Source organism: Xyrauchen texanus, chromosome 2, assembly GCF_025860055.1.
Source record: "Xyrauchen texanus isolate HMW12.3.18 chromosome 2, RBS_HiC_50CHRs, whole genome shotgun sequence".
Taxonomy (NCBI): Eukaryota; Metazoa; Chordata; class Actinopteri; order Cypriniformes; family Catostomidae; genus Xyrauchen; species Xyrauchen texanus.
The window spans coordinates 45,164,870-45,185,797 of record NC_068277.1 but is presented as its reverse complement, the minus strand read 5'-3'; positions in this window follow the sequence as shown (position 1 = coordinate 45,185,797).

Genomic DNA, 20,928 nt, shown 5'->3' with positions numbered 1-20,928 from the left:
ATGTCTAATTTAGTAAACATCCTCGTACAAGTCAGGCCTGTCAACATCCCCTCCCCTCACCTCTGATTTAGATTGTGGCTTTATGTTGTGGGGGGTGAGTAAAATAAGAGATGTTTTGATCTAGTTAGCCTATGTATCAAGAACGGATCTTATTTTAGTCGCTGTAAGAGGTATAAAGCCGCTAACTGCATCACTGCATTGTGATGGTGGTTCTGCTGTCATACCATATTTTCTTCATTTCTCATTACCTGCTAATGTGGACAGGGGCCAAAACCACTAACTAGCCCTCTACCCACCTCTTACTACTCTTTCTTTCTTTCTCTCTCTCTCTCTCTCTGCCCCTGCTGATGAGCTAAATGGTCTGGCTGCTAACAAAAGGAGAAAGGCAGAGAGATGAAATATATTTTGACTGTTTCATGGAAAAACAATCTGACACAAAGTAATATTCATCTCCAATGAATCCAATATTCTTTTTGGAATGATATTAGACGGTATCTATTCTATCTTCCATTGTGTTCCCATCTGCCCTTTTCAGGATCTAAATTATGTGCATTAGTACGTAAATGGGCTAATGCCTGTCTGTATTTAGCAGGCTACATGCCGTGAATATATTCTCTGCTTCACAAAGTAATTGGTAATTACAGTGGTCATTTAGGCAATCACTGTCTCTCCCAGATTCATGTCATTCTTAAAAATAACTAGCTCTTAACCTTTGACAGAATTCTACAGAAACTGTTCATCATCGCCCCCGCTTTGATTAATTTTGTGGATATACTTTCCCTCACAAGTGCGGCCGCACACATACACAGACAGAACTGTATCAATAATAGTGATGTCTTTGGATTTGTTAACAGTGACAGTTTGCCTCTCTCATCCAAACAGGAGAGAGTTGAGAAAAGAACAGTTAAATGTAAGGTGCACTTACTGTACTGAAACGATTAGGCTAGTTTCATTTATAAACAATCAGACAACAGGATACACTGGGCATTTAGCCTTATCATCTCTTCCTAATCTCTCGCCACCATTCTGCCATGAACAAATTCAGTTCTTTAACTGCGATTATCTTTTGTCTAGTTCAACAGCAAGCTCCCTGCATTTCACTTTCTTTGTTTATACAGCCTTATTCACACATTATTCATTTCCACGCATAATGAAGCACTGCAAAGAAGAACTTGCAGTCTGTGGTTACTGACTTTGAAAAATAACAAGGTCGACAGCTTTAGCTCCAAAACATTTGCCTCCGTGGCACTTAAGATCTCCATTATGCTGTCTAAGGCACTGAAGGATCTTCTCCTGTGTCTTCCCCACACCAAATGTGATATCAGTTTTTGTTTTCTTGCAAAACTCGACAGGAAGAGAGCAAGCCTTTTAATATTGTGTCAGAATGGAGTGACTGTTGCTAAAACAGGGACTGTTTAGAATTTAAAACATTGTCTCTTGTAAAAGACAGAACTGAGGGAAATCAAAAGCTTTTCATTATGTTTTTATTACTATTCCTTTTTAAAAGGCAGGAGCCAATATTGTGGCGTGTATGTGTGTGTCGGAGCCATGTACTGTACTTGAGAAGCAGGACTTTGTGGATTACAACTGTAAAATGTAAAGTGATAAAGAATAAAACATTTCCGAAATCAAATATTTAAAAATCATGCAAAAAAAAAAAAAGGTTAATATAATTTAACAGCCTCCCAGAATACTGAATCTTAAAATATGATTTGCACCCCTTATAATTTCTTACTCTTGCAACGTTTGACTTCGCTCAAATGGAGAAATGAAATGAAATTAAGTCAAAGAATGGTCCCTGTAATATTAATGAGAGTTTGTATGGTGTAATTTAAGCTTCCTTTTATGCCTGAGTTGCAAAGCCCGAATTATCTATTCAGAGGGATACAAAGTTTTGCTGCCATGAAAGTTTAAAGAACGTTCTTTCTGCCACTGCCAGAGCTGAATGGGGCTTAAAACAGAGGTTAGCCTACCAGGATCCTCTGAGTACAGGATGCCCCTTTTATTACTAACCTTTGACCAATCAGTCCTTCTCAAATCCTTATTTTAACCGTTATGAAAGAGACAAAAGTACCAGCTTCAGTTGAGCATGAAAACCGAACCCTTACAAATAGAACAAGTCGTCTGTCAGAGCTAGAATGAGGACTGTCTGGAGTAGTTCATCCATGACATAGCCGTAGCATAGCCAGAGAATTGCATCTATGTGAATGACATGCTGCCTTTTTAGTTTATATTTCCAAAGGCATCAATAATGATTCTTGTCTCTTCAAACATGCATTAAAGGTGAGGTGTGTAATTTCTGCGCCACTAGCATCACCAAACGGAATTACAAAAATAATGATTATCAAAATGTGACTGTTTACATACTCTCCCCCATCTGTCATTGGTTGAACAAAATAGTAATACCCCAATCTCACACCACTGGTTGCACCAATGTTGCTGTTTATGCATGTGCAGCAATGTTTTGAAAGTGCTACAGAGCCACACTTTTCAGGGGAATCAACCAAATATTTGCTCACTTATAGTTGTCTATTCACATTAAGCAGGGATAGAAGGAAGTATTATAACAATACAATTATAAAAAATACACACATCATCTTTAAGACTAAAGGCACACTGACCACATTTACATGCACTTGAGAAAACGGTTTATTCCAGGGATTTTGCAGTAGCAGCGTTCTGAAATGCAGTGGCAGCCAGTGCATTTTAAGTCTAGGCCTTCAGTGCGATTCATGCCAATAAGAAAACACAGTTTCACAATGAATAAGATGCCATATGCATTACGTGGCAGTCAACTACTAATACCAATTGACTTTTCAAAACTTGATCCAACACTGAATGCTCAGCCTGATGTTGCTATAACAATGCAAAAATCACTTACCAATTTGCTTGAAGTGAAAATCAGTCCTCCTTTGCTGTTTAATTAATCATTTGCATGATCATGCAGAACATCTCATGTTTTTAAATCAATAAGGATCTCTTTCTCAATGGCAATAAAAGCAGTGATGACAGCCGACTCGTCAGCAAGATCTCGCGCTCTTCGCTTTCAAATGACGTACATCACATAAAGCATGAGTGCATCACTCAAGGCCAGCTAGAAGGTCTGGACTGGGATATATCCTAAAGACCACACCCACCAAGAACAAATAAATCAATCTGATTGGCTGATGAATCTGACAATCTGACTTTAGATGCCTATTCTCTGAAGTGTTTTGAGATTCTGCAGAAATTCTGAAGGCCTGATGGGGTGGAGCTCAGACTCACACATTGCTTCGGCTAAGGAGCATGGCTTCTGGCATGTGATTTGTGAAACAGTTGTCACACATTGCTTTTAAGCATTGAGGAATAAATTCTGATTGAATAAATCGTTTTTTTGCTATTCATTTTGTAGATGAATTAGGAGTAAAAAGCGATTGAAAATACATGAGAAAGGATGAAAAAATATTTATTTATTAGGCATGTTATGCCAGCAGAGACGGCTTTTTTGGCCCTGAGAAATCGCCACTGCTGAAACGTCATGTATATGAGAATGCAGATTTCCTTGCGTCATTTTTAGAGATTAAGAGAAAGCGGTTTAACACAGATTTTTCCAGAGAACGTGGCTTATGTGGTCATGTAAATGCATAAGCGGTGTTGGAGCCCAACAACAAGTAAACACAGCGAAAAAATACAACATTTCTGGGACTACAGTGGGAAAAGCACATACACTGTAAATTGGAGGAATCCCAGAGTTTTACATATGAGGGAAACCACACTATTGTAGCCAAATTCCGCTGCAGGACAGGTTGCGAAAAAAAGTTAAGAAAACAAACACAGCAATAACTCTGGAATATCTTGTGTTATTTACACAAGCATTGCGAGGAAATGACATTGCTGTGGAAAAAAGCTGCTTACTGACTGAGCCACATGTATATGGGAGTAAAGAGTATGCCACTTTTTCAGTGCATTTAAACTGGAATGCTACATTCTCACAACATGGCACGTTCTCGCAATAAGCCGCAATAACGTAAAAGTAGTCACTGACTTGGCACACCAGATTCTGCTTCAAGGACAAAACAGATGTTGAAGCCACTTTAAAAATTATAGGCTTGGATGGAAAATAAAACAAAAAAATATGAAGACCTGTGAGTAATGTGGTTATTAGTAGAAAAAATATAATCAATGAATAACCTAATATAAAAACTAAAAGGAGGGTTTGAGCATAAAAGGCTGAACTACAGCTGCCTCTGAGAACCTGCAGCTCAGAAAACAATTGATGCTTTTTTAATACATCAAAGCTTAAGAGCACATATAATTAAGAGTACATGAATCTAATGTGTTTTCATTCTCCCTGGGGATTTGTTTTAGCTCTGATTTCTTTGATTGTATTCCCAGTAAAGCACTCCAATTGTTTGTATAATCAAGCTGCAGAGACTGCATGTATATGTGCTTATGTGTGTGTGTGTGTGTGTGTGTGTGTGCTCTCAATGGCCAGCATAAACATTTATTTCAGTGTGTGTTTGATCGTGTGTGTGTGTGTGTGTGTGTGTGTGTGTGTGCATAGCCCAGTGCAAGTATCTCTGTGTGTGTGTGTGTGTGTGTGTGTGTGTGTGTGTGTGTGCATAGCCCAGTGCAAGTATCTCTGTGTGTGTGTGTGTGTGTGTGTGTGTGTGTGTGTGTGTGTGTGTGTTTGGGTGGTTTATGAGGAAGTTTTTTAGGTTACAAACTGGTAATTACAAGGGTATTATGCTATAAATGTGGCTTATGAGGACATTTCTAGTGTCCCCATAATTCAAATCATACTATCAAAAACATACTAAACAATGTTTTTTTTGAAAATATAAAAATGCTAAAAGTTTTTGTGAGGGTTAGGTTTAGGGGTAGGGTTAGGGTTAGTGGATAGAATCTATAGTTTATACATTATAAAAATCATTATGTCTATGGAGATTCCTCAAAAGGATATCCGCACCAACATATCACAACGCTTGTGTGTGTGTGTGTGTGTGTGTGTGTGTGTGTGTGTGTGTGTGTGTGTGTGTGTGTGTGTGTGTGTGTGTGTGTGTGTGTATACGGTCAATGCCAAGCATAAGCATGTATTTGTGATAATTCGGATCACTGAACAAGCATGTTCCCGCTGACACTGCTGCCACCCAATTCCGGCCTTATAGGCATTTTGGAGAAAAAACCTTGCTCCAACAGCACTCTGAGCTGGGCTCCATCTCGGCTGTGTGCTTCCTGAATTTATCAAGATTTCCCGCTGAGCACCAATATATTAGTGTGGAAAACATATCTACCAATTCAAACTTGCATCAAAAGTGTTTCGACAACGCAGCCGAAACAGCATTTCCATGCACGTCGTCTTTTGAATTGCTAAAATCAGCTTGGCAAAAGAAACGGCACCATAAAATTCAGCTGTGGTTTTCTTTGAGCCAAGGCGCTTTTCTTTTGTTGTGAAAAAGGAAAAAAAAAGGTGGTGGTGGTGGAGGGGGTGTGGAGAGAAAAGCCTAGGTCTTAACTGCGCAAGAGTATGGGGAATGCATGGGTCCATCTGGCATCCAAAGAGAAGGCTTTGTCAGGATCCATCCAAGACACACTGCTGCAGAAGGGTCCTTTTCTACAGCACCTGCAAAAATACCTCAGAGCCGAGCCAGGCAATGTCTCTCCGCCTGCCTGCATCCTTAACATTATTTTGCCGTAACCTCTCTGAGACCTTCTAAGAATGTAGCTACCCTACTGTTTTTAGAAATATGTGAGCCCGGTAGGTAGAGAAAGATAAATATTTAAATGTGCAAATGAGGAAGAAATGAGTGCTGGGGAAAGGCTGAATGGAAATCTGGAGAGAGGGATGGAGGTAAAATAGTGGTCAGGAGTAAAAGAGGTGGATGAAAAATGTCACAATAAAAGCGATAACTGTGTGTGAGAGAAAAAGAAAGCATGAGTGAGAAGCCTCTATTATTTACCCAAGGACACCTCATGCTAAATTGAGAAAGGATGTGCAGCCTTACTACTGGAACCTAATTTGCCATCAATGTCGATGTGTTTTCAACTGATTCAAGTGAAAAAGTCAGTAAATTCTGTCAAAGGCTCCTTTAAGTGCTGGCTTGACTCTGGAGACTTTATGTAAAAGTTAACTGCATGTAGATGTCTGCAGAGGACAAGGAAAAAGCACACACACATTAGCTGACCATTAAATGAGTTTAATGTAGACTATTTCACAGATGCTTTTTTATGAAAATGAGAATTAGGTTATGCTTGAAGCACAGTGATGATAAATCCTTTCTAAGCTTAATTATGATGTTATAAAATTGTGCACTGCATGGGCACATACAACTTTTAAAGTGTATTAAATATTGCAATCATATTTAAAAAATGCTATAATCTGTCTATATAATTAGAATTCAATAAGTAATTGCATGAGAGTACCAAAGGTCAAGGTGAACTTAATTCTCTTATAACCTTCACCCCAAATAAAGACGGCATAGTAAATCCATAAAGAATCCACTCAGTAAGCACTATATCTATTACAAAATATAATGGAATTCATTCTACAAAGTCCACTCAAGCACATTAGAATGTGCTCTTTTTTTTGCCATTTATAGGTCTGCGTATTTTGAAGTGATCAAATCAACGGCTACAAGAGAGAAAAGAGCACTCAGGATATGCTTAAAAACATTTTAACATAACTCAGATCTAATCCAAATACATCACTGGCCTTCCCTTGCATGAGGTCTTTACAGTAAAAAGCATGAAAATGTATCACACACAAACCCTTCTGGAGAAAAGTCCGGATTTTTCGTCTTTGTGGCAGACAGAGCGGGAGAGAGAGAAAGAGATCTGTAACTGTAAATCTGTGGATGGAGGCAGCACATTGCCTGGATGTCACTATCAGGTGTTCCAATCGACACAGGTCAAGTTGGCCATCTGACCCCTGCAGGGCCAACTCTGTGGATGAGGCACACAGTGATGAAGTGGATTGTGGTAAGCACGATGAGCCATTCGAGAGGAGCATTGAGACAGGGCTGGATAGACAGGCACAGAGAGAGGCTAAGTGGTAATAGAGCCTTATTATCGGGTCACCATAGAGCCCCAGAGTGGAGGATAATAACTGAAGAGCTCTGTTGTACTCACACCTTCACCTCCCTCACTGTCTGATATCTACTCCTCAGGGCCATCACTTAAAACACACGCCAACGGTCCACACGCTGCTCTTTTTCAGTCTGAGCGATCTCTCCTCTCTCAGTTCCTTCATTTTTATACCTTCTCTTGCGCTGAGATGCTTTTTTGTTTATCTTTTTGGCCCGGTACCTCTATTTCTCTCTCGTTACAGATTAAGGCAGGTTGTGTTTCTGCTAATGTTTGGGAGAGTACAACACAGTCCATACTCCGAGGGAGGACAGCTTCATTTCTCACAGAATCTCACAAGCTTGACTATCAGCATTAAGAGAGATGGCAGAGACGTCAGGGTCCTGACAAGTCTACACCATTAGAGCCCACGCTTAACTTCTAAGAAGCTGATTAGAGCATTGCCGTGCCAGCCACAATCCATCACTTCCAGTAAAGGAGCTTCTTATCCATCTAACCAAGAGACTGCCTCCAGTGCTCCACAGGGAAGAGACAGAGTGCTAAAGCACTCCCTTATCAAATCCTGGACTGAGTATCCCTTAAAATGACTAGCGAATCTGGGATGACCAGCTGTACCGTGAGACGGAGCTCGGCTTTGGCTTTGGCTTGCACCCGGACACATTGCTGATGGCCTCGTTGATGAAGGACGCTGTGCACCCACAGACTCAGCATCCAACTTGAGTTCCTCTGAGGACCCCACACATCCCTGGCATGTGGGCAGAGATAAAGCTTGCGCCAGGCCTCAAAAGTTGCAGTCCAAAGTTTTGCCCGAAGAAAAGCAAAAGGAAAATAGGAGAGTTTAAGCTTGTTTAACTCCCCCTCCCCAAAAGACAAGCAGTCATGCCATCTGTGAAGATTCTCTCTCCAGCCATGGCCACTAGCCTATGAAGAACAAGGGGAGGGGAAAGAGAGAGAAGAGGAAACGGAGCAGGACATAAAAGGAAAAGATGCATTCACATGGAGGGAAGAATTGCCTTACAGACATGCAGGTACAAGGTGGGCATGTGCCCCTGAAATCATCAAACATCTTCCCCCTAGATCTGAATCTCTGTAGCCCTCATACTCCTGGCAGAACAACTGAGGATGTTAACCCCCCTTCTGTTCGCCTTTGATTGGATGGGAACAGAATGAATGCTCTCTCTTCTTTCTGCACATGAAAACCTGCACTTGAAATACGGACATGATTTCTGACACTGTCATGGGTTGTGTGCGGCTTGAAGGGTGGCTTTCTTTTACCAAAAAGATCCCTAGTTTGTTGTGCATTGTAGAAATGATCATGTTGTTTTTTTATTTCTGTTTCCTAGGAAAATCTGCCAGAGCTTATACATGGAAGCTAATGCATTAACTTTCAATCAGGGATTAGCCGGATTTTCCAATGTGGATCTTCTTTTGTGAATTTGGCCAGAGTCGCCTCTGTCGTTGGCAAAGGGAAACGTAAATAGAAAATGATCCCTGGGCCAACGGGGATTGATTTGCCTATTTCAAAGAAAGAGTTCAAAAACAGAGCCACTTTGTCCTCTCCTCCAATGCGATGCTACATCAGACCGAAGTGGCGTTCACATGACAGACCACCAAAAAAGTATTTGTCCAAATTTGAAGCATATTGCCGCCGCACACTTTGGTCTGTTTGGCCAGAAGAACGGAAGATACAACATGGCCGAAAAAGAAATGAGCAACAAAATGACTGAGGATGGGATGAAAGAGCCAATCATTTTAATAGCTCAGTGATTTGCTGTCACTCTGGATAGTTAACCAGAAAAATTATAATTCTGTCATCATTTACTTTAACGCATCAAAAATGTTTGGCAGAATTTGAGGGACCGATAGCCTCAGATACAATTCACTTTTATTGAATGAAAAAAAAAAAGATGCAATAAAATGAATGGTGACTTCTGCCTAACATCTCGTTTTGTGTTCAAGGGAAGAAAGCAAACCATAATGGTTTGGGGCAAATTGAGGGTGAGTAAATGTTGACAGAATTTTACTTTCTGGCTGAATGTTCCCTTTAAAGCCCTCATGGTTTCACTCACTCTGTCCACACCATTTATACTTCTATTGTCATATCTTCCATCCACGGGACTCTCTCAAGCAATTCTTCCCCTTTAGAGGTCCACTTACCCTGATCTAGATGCTAATCCTGGCTTACCACACTATCTTTTCAGATAAGGCCACAGGCTGCCTATATATGACACTTCCGCTCAATGACGGAGTCCTCTATATGGCTTCCAGCCACTGTACTGAACTGGTCTGAAACCACTCCAATGTGAGTGTGCGTTTGCATGAGTAAGAGAGAACGAGGCATTGCAGACCTACACAAAAGACATCAGAAAAGACCCAAATTGCACACAAGCCTAAGTTTTATCTTCTTAAGAACAATGAGCAAATATGCCACCCATGTGAGCTCTGTTTGTTCTTTAAATGTCAAATTTGAAATCCACCACATTGTGGAGACTGGATGCAGCTGGATTCAAGCAGCAAATGAGACTCATTTACACCAACAAAATTCCACTAATGTTTAGCTCCAAAAACTATGCACAAACTATGACATAAAAAAATCATTGCACATGTGTTCTGTCAAAGAATATGTTTCGTTTTATTTTTAACAAACCTTCTAAGGCTTATTTTTCTTTTTATCACAATAAAATAAATGTATTCATCTGTTAATCAGTGTCTGTTATATTGTATGCTTGCCTAGCATGTGCTGTTCTTTCACACAGAACTCTCACAAATTGCCACACCCACATACACACACCACTCACTCTGAAAAAAGGAAAAACTCAGGCTAAAAACGGGGAAAAAATTCTCAGCCTCCTGTGGTGAGAGGCTATTCAGCAGGTACAGAGCCCCCGCATTGTAGACAACAGGTTCCATAGGAGAAAATGTACGCGTGTGTGTGTGTGTGTGTGTGTGTGTGTGTGTGTGTGTGTGTGTGTGTGTGTGTGTGTGTGTGTGTGTGTGTGTGTGTGTAGTTGCCGGAAATGTGAAGATCTGGAATTGGTGTGGGTCAAATTTGATTTCGTTACAGAAAACTTTGTTTTAACATGAACCTCTAATTGGTCTAAAATTGAGAAAGAGAGGCAAGAGTCCATATTCTGTATCATTTTTGAGCGAAGGAGGAATGCTACCTTCAGCATCACCGAAACACACTTAGAAATCTGTTTACCGTTCTGTTCTATTCACTGCCGTGGCAGAAAAGGAGTTAAGAGAGGCAAATCACTTTGAGGAGAGGAAGAGTTGCTGTCCCAGTTTGTTTCCTCACCTTTTTATGTCCTCCTTTGTTCTTTAAGTCCTTTTTCTCCACTCCAATCCGTGTCTAACAAACTCTTTTCTTTGTTTTTGTCTTTGCAGTGGCTCTTAAGGTGCTTGTTTCTCTACAGCTCCAAGCATCACAGTTTTCTGCTTGTTTGGGTGATTAGTACGGCGCTGCTGTGTGCTGTGTGTGCCGTGTATGTGTATCTGTTCCCGGGCTCCTCAGGGCCCCAGGGCGATACGCTTAGCGTAAAATGGCCCTCCACTCTGCCCACCTATCTCTCCCAAGACGAGGCCACAGAATCCCAGTGGAAAATCCCCATCCCGGAGTGCTGGGCGAGGAGGGGTAAGGATTAGGTGTTCCGCCTGAAAAGCACACTAAATTGAGTCTTCAATGTTTATTTTTATACTTTGTGCTGTAAATTAAAATGGTGGAAATGCATCTTTATTGTACTTTGTTCCCCTTTAGAATCTGATTGTTTAACGAGCAAGGGAGTGTGACTCGCTTTCAGCGCAGGGAGAACAACCGTGAGGGGAAAAGTAATCACCGCACAAACACACACACAAAAGGATTGCAAAATGCAAAGGAATCAAACAAGCGCATGTTTTAGTGCTTTTATTTAGAGAAGAGAATATACCCATTCCAAATGCTCTGTGCCAATGCGTTTTTCATGATCTTCAACTTGTAATGCGCAGTCAGATAATGAAGGACTCTTTCAGACCAAACAAAACAGCGAATATCTGAAGATGTTCAACTGCTCTCATTTCGAGTGTCAAATAAAAATTCAAGTCAGTCTCTAATGAATGCTCTCCGATATAGAATCACATCTCCAAACTCTCTCTTTTAATTTCCTGCATGAGTTTAAAAGCACCATTCCTTTTCCAGTCCCTCACATTCCTTTCAGCATCCTCGTATATTAAGAAACTAATCAAATAAATCAGTAACACATTTCTTATGTTTGATCCTCCACACTAACTTTGATTTGAAAGCTTTATTTATTTGCATATGGATTCGGGCCACAATGGCAGTTTTCCTCAAGCATGTGGCACAATCCAGCATAGTCTAATGAAAACTTGAAATAATTCATACGAGATGGAGAAATCGTAAAAAGTTTTTGTACATTTTTTTTTTTAATAAAACAAACAATCAGCTATCCTCCTATCCAACAAGAAAGGAAACATCTGGGAACAAATTTGGTAACTAATTTATTTATGCAATTCAAATGACTGATGTGTGTGAATAATCTTTAATATTCTTCTCTTGCCAGAGAAACCCTGATGTTTCTCTTTCGTCTGTGGTACACAACCGTGATTTTCTGTAATGGTTAGGTTTAGGGTTTGGGTAAAGGGTCAAACTTTATGCTTAGGTTTGGGTTAGAGGTTATACTTTGGAAAAACTGTAATAATGTTGTTTGTTGGTTCTTTTATTTTCTCTTTGTAAACAGACTTTTAAAGCCAACTCGTTACAATTTTAGCATACTCATACTATTACTAGTAATATTACTATTACTTGTCATGAGACCGGGTTGGAACAATCCAAAAGATGGGACAAGGTTTGAAATATAAAATTTAAAGGGATATTTATTGAATTTCTGCCATCATTTACTCACCCTCATGTTGTTCCAAACCCATATGACATTATTTCTGTGGATCACAAAATGAGATGTTAGGTAGAATGACAGCATAAGTCACCATTTACATTCACTGAATGAAAAACAAAATGCAACTAAAGTGAATGGTGACTGAGGCTAGGATTCTGCCTAACATCTCCTTTTGGGTTCCACTGAATAAAAAAGGTTGGTAACATTTATAATGCATTGTAAAGGCATTATACACGTATTATAATGCATTCATAATGTCATAATACACATTATAATATGCTATAACCTCTTATAAATAATTGTAACTGCAGTTACAATACATTATGATATGCATTATATTCATAGTAATACAGTAAAGGGACAAATGCATTAAAACACAATCAACATCACATTTTATCCGTAGAAGTTGTAATATACAGTACAGTGTATTAGGTATTGTATAAGAGCTGTCATGCAAAAGCAACAATGTGCAAACAGTCATAAAGCTTCATGATGTGGTCATATACCATTATAAGTGCTCTTGGCCTGCTTTAAGTGAAGTTACAAAAACAGTTTCTTCTTACAAACAGCCATAACAAACATCTAACATTCGGTAACACATTATAAAAAAAATTAAGTCATTATTAAAGTTATTATAACGTTTTATACATATTTTAATTATGATGTGCTGTTATTGTTGTTCTAAACTACATTTAGCAAACACAAACTTTACACAAACTCACACATTACAAGCCCATATAGGTGTTTGTTGGTTCTTTTATGGAGTGGTGGTGGCGTAGTGGGCACTGGTTCGATTCCCACAGCCACCACCATTGTGTCCTTGAGCAAGGCACTTAACTCCAGGTTGCTCCAGGGGGATTGTCCCTGTAATAAGTGCACTGTAAGTTGCTTTAGATAAAAGCGTCTGTCAAATGCATAAATGTAAATGTAAAGGTATTAAATAATTTGATGCAAACCTTTATAAACATTTACAATGGATGAATAATTTCAACTTTAGTTTGGGTACTGCAAAAATTGTAACAAATAATTAATAAATGATTTGTAAAAAAAAAAAAAAATATTAAAAGCATTCTTACTCATCACAACAAACAAACAGCAAATGCATGGGCTTTATAGACCTTGGTTACTAATTAGCTGGACATTAATTAATAATTTGTAAACATGAATAGGGATGTGGTGAAAAATACATATCATTTCTGAATTATAATTTCAGAAAAGTATTAGTATTACAAAAAAGTGCATGAGCTCATCTATAAAGAAGGTTAATAACATTTGTACGTGTTCAAATGTACATTAACAAATGATCTGTTAGTCGTTATATAACATTTGTTAAAATTATTTGAAGATGTTAATAAGTATAAGGCCAAATATGAATGAAAGTTCAAATACATTTGTAAGGTTTTGAATTTGAATGAATGATCTGCAAAGCATTATGTACTGTTAGTTAAATGTATAAGTGCCTTATCTCACATTTCTAACTATTTTAATTTACATTTACTAATAATCTGTTATATAATTTTAGTGAATTATTTATTAATGAAACTCAAGTGTTACCAGACACACACACACACACACACACACACACACACACACATACATATATATATTATGAGTTTTTGTTAACACATTCTATGAAGCCCACATTTATAATACACTGTAAATGTGGGCTTCATAAAACGTGTTACCAGAAACTCATACAGGTTTGAAACAACATGATGATGAGGTAATAATGAAAGATTTTTTATATATATCTTTGGGTGTACTGCCCCTTTAAATTGTCCCTCTCTTTCTTGCTTCCTTTCTGTTAAATAACACACAATGTTCCAAGGTATAAAATAATTCAAGACAACAAAAAGAACAATTGTATGTTCTCCCTATTGTGAGTCATAATTGATATTTTTTAATAGGTGAAGATTAAAAGCTGCCTGTCAAAACTGAGCACTATGATTGTAAATATGGTCATGCTCTTAAAAACAAATAAAGAGATGGCTCATTGACTTGTCTAAAGATTTACAACCCCCTCTCTCTCTCTGGTAATGCTGACTAAAGCCCAGCTCAGCAAAGCTTAAACTGACACTTAAACTTAAGCTAAGCTACAAACAACACTCTGACAATGCTTTGTATCTATGAACAGAACACAAGATGAAAAAAGGCTCCAAGGAAATAATTTGAAACGGGGGCAGATATTAAACAAATATTGCTCTTTTTACATTGTGACATGCTAGGAGGCGCCCGCAATGCAAGATCCTTTGATGTATTCCAGTATATTACTCTAAATGGTTTCATCAGTCTCTGACGAGTGAGAATATACGCCATTTTATCATCTCTTGATGATGGAGCCAGAATTTTTGCCAAAGGCCTCCACAGTAACACAGGGCGAAGAAGGGGATGCTGGGGGTTTGGGGGGGTCTATGTTTGGCAATAAAAGCAGGGAGAGCGAGAGGTGGAGTGAAGGGACAACCTTGTCTCCTCTATCCAGACTGCTATTTTCCCAAAGTTATTTGTAAGAATGCATTGCATCAGTCTTTAAAACTCTTTATTAATCAATCCAGTCTGCTTATTATTTCTGTAAGTGCAGAAGAGATTGCTAAATAAAAAGAGATTTCTTGTTCAGTGGGGGGAAGAAATAAAGGCACAGTGAAATGAAACCGCATTCATTGAACCTTAAAATGTTTTGATGGCTTTTCAGAGGCACATTATATTTACATAGGAATGTGTCATTAACGTCAACGGCGAACCAGAAACTATTAAACTAATGCAATGCTAAACTGAACAACCTTGAGAATTTGATTAGAGCCATTGTGAGTTTTAAAAATGCTCCATTCTTGGGTTAAAACAAAAGACTGTTTCAGCTATGCTAATAATTCAGCTGTCAACTTTCATTGATGTATTTGACTGCTGCAGCTAGCATTTACATACTTTATATATAGCGAGGAGGGGTGGGGGTGGGGTCGTCTATGCAAAGAATCATAATAGAGGTTCGAAACAAACACAAAACTGTTTGTGTTTCATTTCAAATTAGCCACTGTAATTTTCAAAAAGACTGCAGGCATTGTTTGCTTGGCAAAGTCATGCGTTTTGGAGCAGTTTTAATTCTCCTCTTATTGCACTTGCCGGAGACGCAGCATTTCTCTTTTCTCTGCTCTGCCAAGTGCTCTTAACACAGATGTGAATAATCTCTCATCCTAGTGAATCTCTGCTTTAATAATATGCTCTCCATGACCTTCTTAAACTGTGTATTAACAGTTTGTTTATGTGTGAATAAGTCAAACTCTGAAATCTGTCGTTGTGCACATCTGAACCTTTTTCTCACAAATTAAACATATCACTGAGTAACAGTTACTGCTAATTGAAGTTTAAGACTCAAAAACAACACAGCTTATCGTTGTTAGCAGGCCAACATGCTCCCTAGATGCTATTTGAAATGTAATAAATACATAATGGGATGTGTATGCAGAAGAAATAAAAAGGTAAAATAATAACCTATTTGTGATTCATTATCTGTTTGAACATATATTATGTCCTTGGCAAGATACTTATCATTGTTCCATGAAATCCTGGAGATATTTTACACAGTGATCTAATTAAAGTCACCATTTTGCCTAGTATCCCATTTAAAAAAAATCTATATGTTCTATATAATTATGAAATAATGCATTATTTAATACACACACCCCAAAGCCCCATGTGTGGCTATCATTTTAATGAAAAAGTAAATGAATAGACTTTTCCTACTTTAGTGCTGTTTAGAGGTTTCATTACAAAACGAATCATCTTAAATCTTGATTGTTCTCTTAACAGCAAACTGGGGTATAAGTGTGAGTGTTTGTGTGTGTGTATTGTGCAAACAAAGGTGAAATAAAGATGAAGTGTAAAAAGTCTGAGCATGCTTGCCTGCAAAAGATTCAGGATCACCGATTTGCAGGGAATATAACACGCTCTCAAATTGTTGTCTGCAGCTTTGTTGCTAAATAATCCATTAAAATGCACAGATGTATATTAAAAGCTGTGCTGCCTTTTGATGGTTAGTTGTCAGTTTATGAATAAGTGTGCATATTGATTTGCAAAAGGTGAAAAAGCTGTTTGACACAATTATTTCTGAAAGGGCCCCCACTCTCCTGCATGATTTAAAAGCCATTTTAAATGCCCATCACTTATATTTCCTATAGAAGACCACAATGACTCCCCTACAAATAATAATTATGAAAATGTGGGGAATGGCATTTGTGTATATTGCCTCTACTGCAGACAGTGCATGGACACTGATAGTCATCTGTGTGAAGGGAGATGTAGGGAAACCCAAATCACAGTGAAAAGGACCACTGCTGTTACCTCCTTTATCACTAAACTTCCCGTGCCTTTTGACTCATGCTCTTCCTGACTGTGTTTTCATTTCTCTTTGCAAATCTCACGTCTGCCCATGTGTTGTCTCCAGATTCGGATCTGGGTTGCAAATAAGATTAAATGAATGGTTCACGCAAAAATTCATATTCTGTCATAATTTACTCACCCTCATGTCGTTCCAAACCAGTTTGGCTTTCTTTCCTATGCACAACACATAAGGACAACATTTTTATAAATATTCCCGTCCATCTTTTCAATACAATGGCTGTTCAGACTTGCTTTAAAGTAAAAAAAAAAAAAGACCAGAAGTATCATAATCACATGTGTTCATAAAATAACTTGTTCTCAAGAGAACACACAAGCCACTGTGAACGTGCAATGGACGCCAATACTTTTTTGAGTTGTTTCTCGCCAAGACCTATCATATGACTTCTGAAGTCTCAGAATGTGATGTATATTCCAATATAGTTGCATTGACTACTTTTCTGATACTATTGGGTAATTTATAAAAAATAAAAAAAATTGCTTTAAAGGTGCTGTAAGCGATTTTAGCCATTATAGAACTTCCACTAGTCATTGAGTTAGACACCTATTCAAAACACTGCCCTCCAAAGATCAAAGTCTTCCGATTCGGTGATCAAAGAAACAGTGTCCACGGTCACATATTTCTTTGTGGTTTATACAGTCTAGTGCAGTCATAGGGGCCAGTGAGATATCTAAGAACACTTATTTTAAGTGAAATCTTTCAGGGAGAAGGACAATTTTCTGCAAACAATTCCATAAAAAAATAAAAATAATAATTGCTTACACCCTTAAACGAATACCTCAGGTTTTTAGAGTCCCGGGACCTCATTTCACCCCCTATACCTCATCCATTTTTTGGATTTGTTCCCACACCCACACCTAGTATTCCTCACAATGTCTCTTATACATAGTGTAAAACACACACAAAAGAAGCCAAAATAAAAAAAAATAAAAAAAAATTATGATATTAAAAAATGTTTATAGGATCATCAGAGACCTTACGTATGCAATAGTGTGGTTTTGTTTTTGCACTTATATTTTTTATGATTATATAATATCTATATAAGTTTACTATCATATGATATATATATATATATATATATATATATATATATATATAAATACTACATCACGTTGATTTTCTGTGCAACAATAGTGAATTATACACTCACCTAAAGGATTATTAGGAACACCTGTTCAATTTCTCATTAATGCAATTATCTAATCAACCAATCACATGGCAGTTGCTTCAATGCATTTAGGAGTGTGGTCCTGGTCAAGACAATCTCCTGAACTCCAAACTGAATGTCAGAATGGGAAAGAAAGGTGATTTAAGCAATTTTGAGCGTGGCATGGTTGTTTGTGCCAGACGGGCCGGTCTGAGTATTTCACAATCTGCTCAGTTACTGGGATTTTCACGCACAACCATTTATAGGGTTTACAAAGAATGGTGTGAAAAGGAAAAACATCCAGTATCGCGGCAGTCCTGTGGGCTGAAAATGCCTTGTTGATGCTAGAGGTCAGAGGAGAATGGGCCGACTGATTCAAGCTGATAGAAGATCAACTTTGCCTGAAATAACCACTCATTACAACCGAGGTATGCAGCAAAGCATTTGTGAAGCCACAACACGCACAACCTTGAGGCGGAGGGGCTACAACAGCAGAAGACCCCACCGGGTACCACTCATCTCCACTATAAATAGGAAAAAGAGGCTACAATTAGCAAGAGCTCACCAAAATTGGACAGTTGAAGACTGGAAAAATGTTGCCTGGTCTGATGAGTCTCGATTTCTGTTGAGACATTCAGATGGTAGAGTCAGAATTTGGCGTAAACAGAATGAGAACATGGATCCATCATGCCTTGTTACCACTGTGCAGGCTGGTGGTGGTGGTGTAATGGTGTGGGGATGTTTTCTTGGCACACTTTAGGCCCCTTAGTGCCAATTGGGCATCGTTTAAATGCCACGGCCTACCTGAGCATTGTTTCTGACCAAGTCCATCCCTTTATGGCCACCATGTACTCATCCTCTGATGGCTACTTCCAGCAGGATAATGCACCATGTCACAAAGCTCGAATCATTTCAAATTGGTTTCTTGAACATGACAATGAGTTCACTGTACTAAAATGGCCCCCACAGTCACCAGATCTCAACCCAATAGAGCATCTTTGGGATGTGGTGGAACGGGAGCTTCATGCCCTGGATGTGCATCCCACAAATCTCCATCAACTGCAAGATGCTATCCTATCAATATGGACCAACATTTCTAAAGAATGCTTTCAGCACCTTGTTGAATCAATGCCACGTAGAATTAAGGCAGTTCTAAAGGCGAAAGGGGGTCAAACACAGTATTAGTATGGTGTTCCTAATAATCCTTTAGGTGAGTGTATATTCAATATGCATGAACAGGTACCTGTTCTTTTACATGCTATTTCGTTCTCAAGGTGGCACTTTTGTTTTAGTGCTTGACTTGATTTTCATTTGACATTGTTATTTGATAAAGAAACAACATGGAATTAAGCTACAGCAAGTACAGCTTCATGAAAAATAACACATAAACAGTATGATTTTACAGTTGTCATTTGGGTGTACTTCTGAAATGATGTTAAGTTGTGCATCTATTAAGACTCAACAAGTGCCTGAGAAAATACTTACGTGTATCTTATGTGTAGCTCAATCTGTGGGTGGCAGCCAGTTGCATCTCATGAAATTTCATTGTGAAAATAATGAATCCTGTCCTAGATTTGTCATGATTTATTGCATTATCTCTTTGATATAGGACAAATAAAACATTACAACATATCAAAATATATTTTGGAATATCTTGGAATCGTCATGAAAATATTTAGAAAATGTTACACTTTCTGGGCATTTTGTAGATGTATTTGTTTATATATATATAAGTGCCGGGTCTCTAAAGACCCGAATATGTAAGAGGGTTTGGTGAAATCTCCATGCATTAAAGTGTTTAAAAGAGTCACTATCAACTGCCAGTGCATTGAAAAGACACTGGAATATTCATTAAAAAATCAATTTTTGTGTTCGATATCAGAAAGAAAGTTATACGGTTTTGGAACGATACAAGGGTGAGTACAAATTGACAGCATTTACATTTTTGGATGAACTATTCCTTTAACTTAAGGTTAGTCTGTGTTGTTTTTATCTCTATTAAATAAAAAGGCAATGGTCAAATCTGAGGTCAATGGGTGAGGACACACTTGAGATCAGGACCGCCGCTGGCCAAAGTGAAAAAATTGGGTTCGCGTGATTTGAGCGTGAAGCAATCATCTGTGTTCCGCAACTGCTTTCGGGTCCTTGAACAAAGTATAACGTGCGAGTAAGGGCAGCAGGTGGACATTCTGGTGCCTTCCTAGGATAAGATGATGCCCCCCTAGGGAGTTGATGCCCTACACAGACTGCGTAGTCTGCTTATAGGGAGCGGCGGTACTGCTAGAGATACAATGCGAGGAGCTTTAAACACACTCAAATTATACGCAATGAGCCATTAGAAACATCATTAACTACAAAAAGGAAGGGGGTGACATCAAGGACCAATGCTAAAAGTGTTTTAGTAGTTATATGTACGGTGTGGTCTGAAACTAAGAATCAAGGGCAAATTAAGTCCAGGTCTTTTGGGGGAAGGGCAGATCATTAATGTACACTTAAAAGGCCACATTATGAAATCAGAACATCTTCTTGCCACCTAAAGAGATATATCACTAAACTGTTACATTAGAGCCCAACCCTCACTTCTCAGGAGTAGAGGACGGATACTTAAAACGTGGACGTGCAGATGTACGCCATATATCCTCAATTTATTAAACAAAGCGTTCTTGCATGTGTTGTGTGCCGTGAATAAACCTCCACTTATTAGACCCCGTCTGTATGTGTGTGGGTGGGAGGTTTGATTCTGATTATCATCACTCACCTTTCATCACACACTCTGCTCTGAACAACAGAGCAACAGAGATGGACGTTCACCCATGCTTGCATCTGTCCATCAGAGAAGCAACCAAATGCACACACACACACGCAAGCACACATGCACACTCCACTAGGTGCCCTTATTGGCATGGTCTGTGCTTAGAATCCCTTATTCTTTAAATGCACACTCCCATGGTTACCTGAAGAGCCCTCCTGCTATCTTGTGTGCAGTTAAAAGCACAGGCTCTCATTGACTGGGAAGTAAATTTGCTCTGAGAATGTCATGGGGGAACATTTTGTGTTTTTAATGCGCTTTCCACTGGCATCAATCATTCCGTACAATTAGGCCAATTCCCACTCAATTTTCTATTTCTGAGGAGCACAGCCATGCTGACAGCCAAGGCAGCTGTCCTGAAAAAGTACACAGTCACTCACACTGTACTCAAGCAAGCATGCACCTACACACAAAGAAGATAGGGCAGGTGTCTGCATGTTAAAACCAAAGATGGGGAGGTGTTACCGGTCTTTTCTAATTTCTCATTACAAGAGAGACACACCTACGGCGCTCGCGCACCCGTGTACTCTTAGACCTCAAGTGTCATTTGTTTACCATGGCAACCAGATTAAATTAGGTGAGTGATTATAGCTTATTAATACCAAATGCTGTTAGTGTGTTCTTACCATTT